The following is a 9,097-nucleotide window of genomic DNA, read 5'->3' as shown; positions in this document are numbered from 1 at the left end:
TGTTTGCCCAAGTCTTACGGTCTTGTCAAAATGGGTCGTCTTTGGGCTTTGACATTCACTCACATCATTTCATGACTTCGAGCTCTGTCAAAAAGGGGCAACTATAGACACCCCATTTTTTATCACCCTTAAGACTTGGGCACCTCAGGTTGATCACTCAATGATGAAAGTTATGCTATACAAACATTCAATTTGTTCAGCAAGAAGAGCTTCTAAATCCCAACCTTACACCCTATTTTGGACCAAAACTATTTTAGACCAAAACTATTTTAGAGCTTAAAACCCTCTCTTTCAAAATATTTTTGAAAATGTTTCTACGATGTTCCGAGGCTCGCATTTCATTAAAAATTACACTTTTCGGTAAACTGAGTAAGGACAAAATGGAAATAAATAAAAGGAGGTGAACTCTTTGAAAAATCTTTAAAACATCTTATTTAGAGGTTTGGAGTTGGAGAAAATTAGAGGAGAGGGAAGAACACTAGTTGGGGAAATGGTTGAGCATGAAACCGTTAAGAGATAACTGAGCTACCTTCACTAAATCATACCTATCTCTTTGTACACTTAGACTTTAGTTGTGAGGCCACCACCATTGGAAAGTAGACTTCTGGGGCTTCAATGTAGACTCAAGAATGACCTAAAACCGAGTCCGAATGAAGGAGATATGCCCATTTGAAGTCGGGCCTGAAAGCAAACTTTCTATGGCTGGCAATTCACACTTCTGGCCTGCTGGCCACTAGTGAAAAAAACAGATATTTTTGGCCAGTTGTCCCCCAAAAGCTCTAGCTATTCCAGGCATGATATTTCTGATTTGTGAGGCTGTTTTTCTATATATAGGGGACCTTTCTTCATGGTGTAAGGTTACAAAAAATTTCAAAAGTTCCAAAACTTGAAATTCTCTCTCTATCTCTATTTTGCAACCTATACACCATCTCTCTACATTTCCTAAACCAATATTTGAGCTCTTCTTGTTGAGATTATTGAGTCCAAATTTCAGTCCTTGAGAGTGAGAACTTGTTGGTTTATGAACAAAAAAGTAACATTGCTTCAAGAGGTATAATTTTGAGCATCTCTACACTACTTCTCTCCCATATTTTCTTGCTATTTTTGAACTATTTTTGGACTGTTTTTATGGGCTGAAGCTTATGGTTTAAGGCCATTAAAAGTAGAGAGGTTAACCACCCTTCTCTACACCTTGTCTCCTAAGCCTTTACACTTGTGTTTCCCATCTCTTCCTCAACTCTTTTTGAGCTTTTAAATACTAATTTTTAGAATTATTTCAGTGGCTAAAAACATGTTTTGAAGTCCAAAAATCGGAGGGGTTAGCCTCTCCTCCTTGTGTTTTGCTTACTAGCCTAGCTTGATCGATGTTTTAGCTTATTTTTCTAGCTATTTTTGTCTTAATTCCAGTATATTTTAGGACTTATTTAGGACTGTTTTAGGATTGTTTGTAAGTGTTTATTGCATTTGAGCTTTGTTTTGCATGTTTGTAGTGTAATTGTCCTCATAAGCTTGTTGTTTTAGGCATTAGACACCATCTTATTTGAGTTGATAGTGTTTATTTATGGCTTTTCATGCTTGTGACCGCTCTTAATCACCTCTACAACCTCCCTCCTTTCTTGTGTTTTTTTGTTTTGCTTTGAAAGTGGTTCAAACTACTTGTTTGTTTAAGCTACCAACGATATGATGTCTCTTTCTCTTTCATGCCCAAAGCAACTCTTGGTTTGAGCTCTCTTTCCATTAGACGACTTAAATTCACCTTTGGACTTAATTGGCTAAAGAATAGATGGTAATCTAAAATGAAGTAATAAAATTGAGGCTAAAAAAGATGCAAGATAATAATTTGGTGGACGTTAGTTGAACCCTTGAGTCTTGAGTCATTTCATACTCATTAGTGATGAAAACAGTTCAAAGTTCATTGTCAACTACTGTGGACGCGCCCTCGGGCTTATGCTACCATAGTTCAGACTCATTTGTCACGGTTCTTAATCTGATCTCGCAAAGTGCAATGCAAGACAGATAAATCACCATAGAGTCCAAATCCGGCAAATTATTTTTGGAAAACAAATTTTTAAGAAAGAAGTGCCAAATATGGACTGCTTTGCCAGATACAGAGTCGCCACCTAAATATTTATTTTGGGGGAATTTAGGAAATCCTGACTCGTTGCCTAAGGCCACGTGTCCGTCATCACCAAAGTTGCCTCGGCTCGAGAACTTGGGTACGATTGGGGAAGGTCATCTATAAGCACCCCCGCTAGCCCGATCCGAAGATCGGCCTATACTAAGCATGATATTTTGTTTTGGAAACATATGTGTTCTTATTCGAGTTAATTAGCTAGAATTACTATGTGATGCGCACAACACACAAGTATAGACTAGATTGCCTAATTTGGAACAAAGCATCGCATATCCGTTTGTTTGGAAATGGTTTGAAGTTTGCTACTCGCAAGTAGGCTAAAACACGAATTTCAATGTATTATTCCAATTCAAGTAATCCAACATTCACCCACAGGCATTCAGGCAGTTATATCATATAAGCAATTAGCCTCATGGTAAGCATGCTATCATGACAACACTTACACTCATGCAAGATGCTAAAGCATAAAAGCTTACCTAGTACTCCAAGCCAAAACAATAGCTAGTTAGAAATCAATGCATGATCCTAGCTATGTTAAGATGGCTAATGCAACACATGCAAAATGCAACTAGAAATAGGCTCGGCTATTCTAAGATGGCATATGAGACACAACAATAGATACATGTATTCAAGTTGGAATTGAAATACGATGCAGTTAGTATGATGCGCCGAGCCCGATGCATGCAATATAGATGAATGATGCAAACATGCATAGCATAAGGATGCTAACTGAAATATGCCCTAAATCTAACCATCGTAAGTGGTTAAATAAAAGGGAGAAAGAAATGGAGGTTTGGAAGACATGCATCACACACACGCACGCTTATTACAACAATTGGCTCTCTCGAATGAGAGACCGAAAGAATAATACAAATTAACTAATTAACTAACTAACAAGCTAATTAATTAATTACACAACACTTAACTAATTAAGCAAATTAATTAAGCTACAAAAACAGTAAAGAGGCCTCGAGAAGAGGGACAAATGCATGCTCGGTCGGTTTCGCTCGGAAATTCGTTGCCATGTCACATGTTGCTTCTGTTTGCACTGTTTTCCTCCTCTGAAGACTGCACAAGTCCCAAGGATGCTTCTGAATCACTTTATAGGTGCTATGGGATGTCAGCGGCCAAGGTATAGGAACACCGGCCATGTGGAATTGGTCATCGACCATTTGTAAGGCTCTCGGCCATAAATTTGTAGTCGATCGGCACTATGGATGGCCGGCCAGCCATATCTTCCTACAGAATGCTGTTTTGCTGCAGCAGAGGACAGACAGTGCATGGCAAGGTATTTACAAAACAATGTGAGCACAACCACCCTCCCTATCATGTTATGAACTCAAGGGAGAGTGGTTCTCGACCCTCGGGCCACTAATCACGCATTTTGATGCATGATGGCCAAAGGAGCCAAGTGTACAACTTCGATATCAAATAAAATGCACACAAAACACATAAAGGGGCCCCCAACCTCTATCATGTTGATCAAGAAGCAAGGAATGCATACACAATGCTATGCAACCTAAGCATGCAAGCAAACTAATGCAACATGAGCATGCAAGAAACTATGCTATACAAGGCAATTAGCATATAACAATATGCAAAGATAAGCATACAAACAACATGTCATGGACCAAGTATACAACTAGGCACAATTGAACTAGCATGCTACAACATGCAATTTACCAAATATGCAACAAGCATGTGACAATATGCAAGTCAAGCATGCAACAACATGCGGGGATGGTCTTAAACCAAGATGGACAACCTTCAAATAGGTCCAAATCAGTGGCCAAAAATGCTAAGGGATAAGGGACAAAATCACATGCAAACATGCATGGTAATTGGCCTAACACACAAGCATCAAGGGGGGCAACTTTTGAGAACACTTAAAAGGAATGAAAGCCATGCAAATGTAGTAACATTACATGCTCTGAAATGAGGCTAGGAGTGATGCCAAATCAACTAAACCAAACAAGTGTAGCATGCAAGGAGGCCTAAAGCTTAAGGCTAGTAAAGGGACTTAAACCAAAGCTACACAAAACAAAGGGGATATGGCAACCATGACTCAAAACAGTCCTAAAGCATGGCAAAGTAAGCCTAAAACATGCAATGACCAAAGCCAAAACAAGCTAAGACAAAGGGGGAAAATCATGAGGCATACAAGGCCACCAAAGAGGTGTTACACTACACCTAATACAACCAAACATGGCATGATTTAAGCAACCAAAAATAGAGTCATGGCATGTCAAAATGAGCCCAAAAACCCGCTTAGATGGCACCCCAAAGGCCTAAACATGGTGGCATACGCAATGACACATTTATGAGGCACAAAACACAAACCCTTTAAAGCATAAAAGGAGCGATAAGTGCAAGTATTCAAACATACTATATGGACTGAAATAACATTATAAGTGATACCAAACCACTGAAATGATCCAAGTAGAGCATGCTAGAGGATTCAACACTCGAAGCCTACAAGCTAGATTGTATGGTAGCTATACAAAGAAAGTCATGGATGGCCAAGACAACCAAAATCAGACCTCAAGCATACCAAAACATGGATAAAAGCTTCTGGAAGTCGAGCCAAAATCATGCTAGAAAGACATGTTACAACATGATGCATGTTAAGGCAAATCAAGGGATTACAAGACAAGTATATGGTGCATGTAAGAGACCACTAAACCAACTTTGGACAGAGGTAAATCATGGAAAAATAACACCAAATACCAACTAAGGCATGGCCAACATGGACTTAACATAGGTGCTCACATATGAGGCAAATATGACAAGTATTGAAGACAACAAGGAGAGGGGATGACCCTCCTGGATTTCAGTGGTGAGAAGGTCAATACAAGGTGGTCCCGGAGCTCACAAAAAAGGGCACAAAAATGAGGCCAAACAAGGCCTAAGAGGGGGTAAACAACCCCAAACAGCAAAGTGATCTTAAACAACTATTTTAAGAACTTAAAAATAGAACTTTTATCAGTTATAAGTTAAGCTTAAAAACAGATGCAAGATGGGCTAAAAGCTTAAGCAAGAAAGAGGTATCTAAAGGTAAGAAGCTCACCCTTGTAGAACCTCTTCAAGAACAAAGCTCTAGTAGGTTTTCTGAGTTTAAACCAACCCAAGAACACTAAAATCAACCTCCTAGTACCTTAGCAACCAAGGATGGTGTTCTAGTGTGTGTTTGTGTACAATAGTAAGACAATATTACACTTTTGGACACAAAACAAAGCTAAAACAAGAAGAATAGATACAACACTATATCTATCCTCTCAAGAACAAATTTTCTGAACCTCTGAGGAGGGAGGAGGAGCTCCCTCTTTATAGAGGCTCAAATAGCTGTGCCAGCTGGCACAAAATATCTGCATAAAGCAGATGAACAGGGTTTGGCCAGCAAGAAAGGCCGATCGACCAACACAATGGCCGACCGACTAAATATAGTGTCGATCGGCCAACACTCTTGGCCGATGGGAAGAAAAGGGGGCCGATGGCTTCAAGCCTCGGCCGGTGGGGTGTAGGGATGGCTAAAAAGCCACCCTCTTCTCTCAGAAGCAAAAACACAAGTGTTTGGTTCACAACCAAGCACAAAACAGGCAAGTTGAGAGATCCTGAGGCAAGGCGCGCGACCGAGGCCTCCGGGAACTCAAAACGAACACGAGCATGGATGATCATCGAGTGTTCAAACGATGACGTCCAAGTCTTGAGGACAGTCAAAAATGGGGTGTCTACAACTACATCCCTTGATCTTTCATGATAGGGAAATGGTTTTGAGAGTCTTGTTTTGTTGCATTCATTAAACTTGCACACTTGATTCATAAGCCATCATGCAATGAAATTGCATCCATTGGTGGTTTGTGAATTAAATTTACTACTCCTTTGAGATGTTCAAATGATAATGAGGGTAAATTGTGCAAACAAACCCTTGAGAATACATTGTCTCTGCTCTATTTGATTTCTATTGCAGCAGGACAATCCAGTCAGCAATGGCCAGCAAGCCATCTTTCGTGGCCGGTAAGCCACCTTCTGTGGTCAGCAAGCCATCATCAATGGACGGCGAGCCCTCTGCCGGCCACCAGTGCAAAATCCAACCGTGTACTTTTGAACCAAAACAAAGTTAGACAGTAGGTGGAAATCAGTGCAAATGCTCTACTGTGTAACAGAGGCATTCAGCAGCAGAAACAGTGGCTCTTTCAAGTTGGAAACCGCATTTATGCATGAGCCCTCCATCGATCCTCGAGATCCATGTTATAAATATGTTAGTGTTATGCTTAAAATAGTGGCTTTGTAATTAATTAGTTAGAATAGCTAATTCGTCTCATGTCGTAATTATTTTAATTAGCTAGATTAGTTAATTAATTAGTTCGTTCGGTTTGTAATAATTAGTTTAAATAGTTTAGCTAAATTATTCATTTGTTGTTGTAATAGCTAGGTAATTAGTTAGCCAGTTAGTTTATTCAGACTCTCCTTCGTGAGAGCACAATGTTGTAATAACGTATATGTCGTCCAACCCCATGTCTTTCTCCCTTTTATTTAACTGCTTACGATGGTTAGATTAGAGCATCATATTTTGTTTAGCATTTTCATATTTGCATCCACTTGTCTTGCATGCACCGAGGCTCTATTCAACATTCTAACTTGCATTGTCGCTTAAATACTTTTTTGAATACATGCTTAGACAGCATGCTATCAAGTTGATTCATATGACATGTTAAGTAGCCGAGCCTATTTAGATTGCATATTGCATGTGTTGCATTAGCCATATTACATTAGTTAGGATCATGCATTTTTCTAACTTTTTCATCTTTTTTGGCTTGGAGTACTAGGTGAGCCTTTTACTTGTTTTAGCAAATTGCATTTGTATGTGAGTGTTGCCATATCAAAGCATGTTCACCATGAGGCTAAGTGCTTAAATGATAAACTACTTGAATGCCTGTGGATGAAGGCTAATTGCTTGAATTGGAATAAATTGAGTAATGTTCATTATGTGATCACTTTTTCAAGTGATACATATTCGAAACCATTTTCAAAACAAATATAAAATCAAGTGTTCCAATTATTGCAAATTAGTCTATACTTGTGTGTGTGTGCATCACATAGTAATGCTAGTCTAATAAATCAGAACAGGAGCATATAATGTACATAAGATTCACAACATGATTAGTAAAGGCCGATCTTTGATCGGGCGAGTGGGGGTGCTCAAATCATGACCTTCCCCTTTCGTACCTAAGTTCCCGAGCCGAGACAATCTTGGTGATGAGGACACATGGCCTTTGGAACAAGTCATGGGTTTCCAAAATTTCTCAAAAATATTTAGGTAGTGACTTTGTATCTGGTAAAGCAGTCCATTTTTGGCATTTTTGATTCCAAATTGATTTTCTAAAAGATTTGCCAGATTTGGATATTTTGGTATTTATCTATTTCACATTGCACTTGTGGAATCAGATTCAGAACCGTGGGAGTCCGATACTGTAAGGCTTCTTCATCTTACAAAAGGGGGCACGAAAAGTCGAGCTACAGCTGTAGACACCCCATTTTTTACCGTCCTCAAGACTTAGATGTTCTTGCAGGTACATCCAGCGACAAGTTTGATTACTCGTCGAGTACTCGACTTCCGCGACGGAATGCTCCAGGTTTGATCTTTCCAAACCCTATTTCCATTCTGTCTCATACTTGGATCATGTGTTGGTCCTTTTAGCATGTTGCTTTTGAAGCACTGCCGGCCATCACTGATGGCCAGCCGGCCACCACTGTTTCAGTAGATATTTTTGCAGATATTTTGACAGCTGTTTGCACAGGTTAGCTCATCTACACCCATGTGGATGGCTGGATCTCTTCAAGGCTCCTTTGTATCTTCTATATATAGAAGCTATCTATATGCATGCAAGAGGTTACAAAAATTGAGCTGAGTTATTTTCCTCCCTCTCTCTCTAGAATCCTCTCTCTCTATATTTTGTGCTTAAAAGTGTGTTTTCTTCACATATTTGCACTAAAACACCTAGTCAAACACCTTCACCATCTTGGAGGCCTTGTTTGAGCTCCTTGGAGTGGTTTTGGCTTGGTTTTGGCTAAGAAGCTTGTTCTTTTCTTGTTGTGCTTCAAGGGTAAGTGTTTCACCCTTTTAAGCTTTGTTCTAGTTCATTGCTTTGCCATCTTTGTATGCAACTTTGAAGCTGGTTTTAGTCTCAAAAAAGTTTTGTTTTTAAGGCTTAAAAATATTGGTTTCAGCGTTGTGTGGTTAAGGGGGTGGTTCTCCTCTTTTGCTCTTTGGCTTGTAAACCCTCTTGAGCCACCTTTCTAAGCTTTCCTTTGTTTGGCCTTTCTACCACTAAGACTTGGACTTTCTACCACTAAAACTTAGAGGAATTTCAGTGGTAGAAAGTTGGTTTTGAGGCTCAAAATAGGAGGGGGTGATCCCCTCTCCTTGTATCTTGCTTGCTTGTGTTGATGGCCTCATACTTGAGCATGCTTTCCTACTCTTTTGTGACTTAGTTCAAGCATGTTTTTGGCTTTGTTTTGACATGCTTTAACTCTGTTTTTGGGTGTTAGGGTCACCTCTTGTTTGCGTTTGGTACTTGTAGTGCAATTGTGTTTGTTGGCCTAACATGCTTCATGCTTTAGCCCATCATTCTAGCATGTGTTAGTCTAACTTCAGCATGCTTTTACCACTGATTTTGCATGCTTTAACTCTATGTTGAGTGGTTTTGGTCATATGAGACTTGTTATGCATGGTTGTAGTGTAAAGGCCCTTAACTAACTTTAAGTTTCAAAGTCTCTAGCATGCTTTGCTTGAGTTGTTTGCATGCCTTAGCCTCATTTCTCACATGATTTCAGTGCATATAGCACAATCACATTCTCACATATTCCATTCTTTCATAGCTTTTGTGAGTTGTGCCTTATGCCTTGTTTGTGAGCCAATACTTGAGCATGATTTTATTGCCTCATGAACTTCTATCTCAGCAT

Source organism: Camellia sinensis, chromosome 3 (genome assembly GCF_055761805.1).
Source record: "Camellia sinensis isolate YWXY chromosome 3, ASM5576180v1, whole genome shotgun sequence".
Taxonomy (NCBI): Eukaryota; Viridiplantae; Streptophyta; class Magnoliopsida; order Ericales; family Theaceae; genus Camellia; species Camellia sinensis.
The sequence above is the reverse complement of the archived record's forward strand: the minus strand, read 5'-3'. Positions refer to the sequence as shown.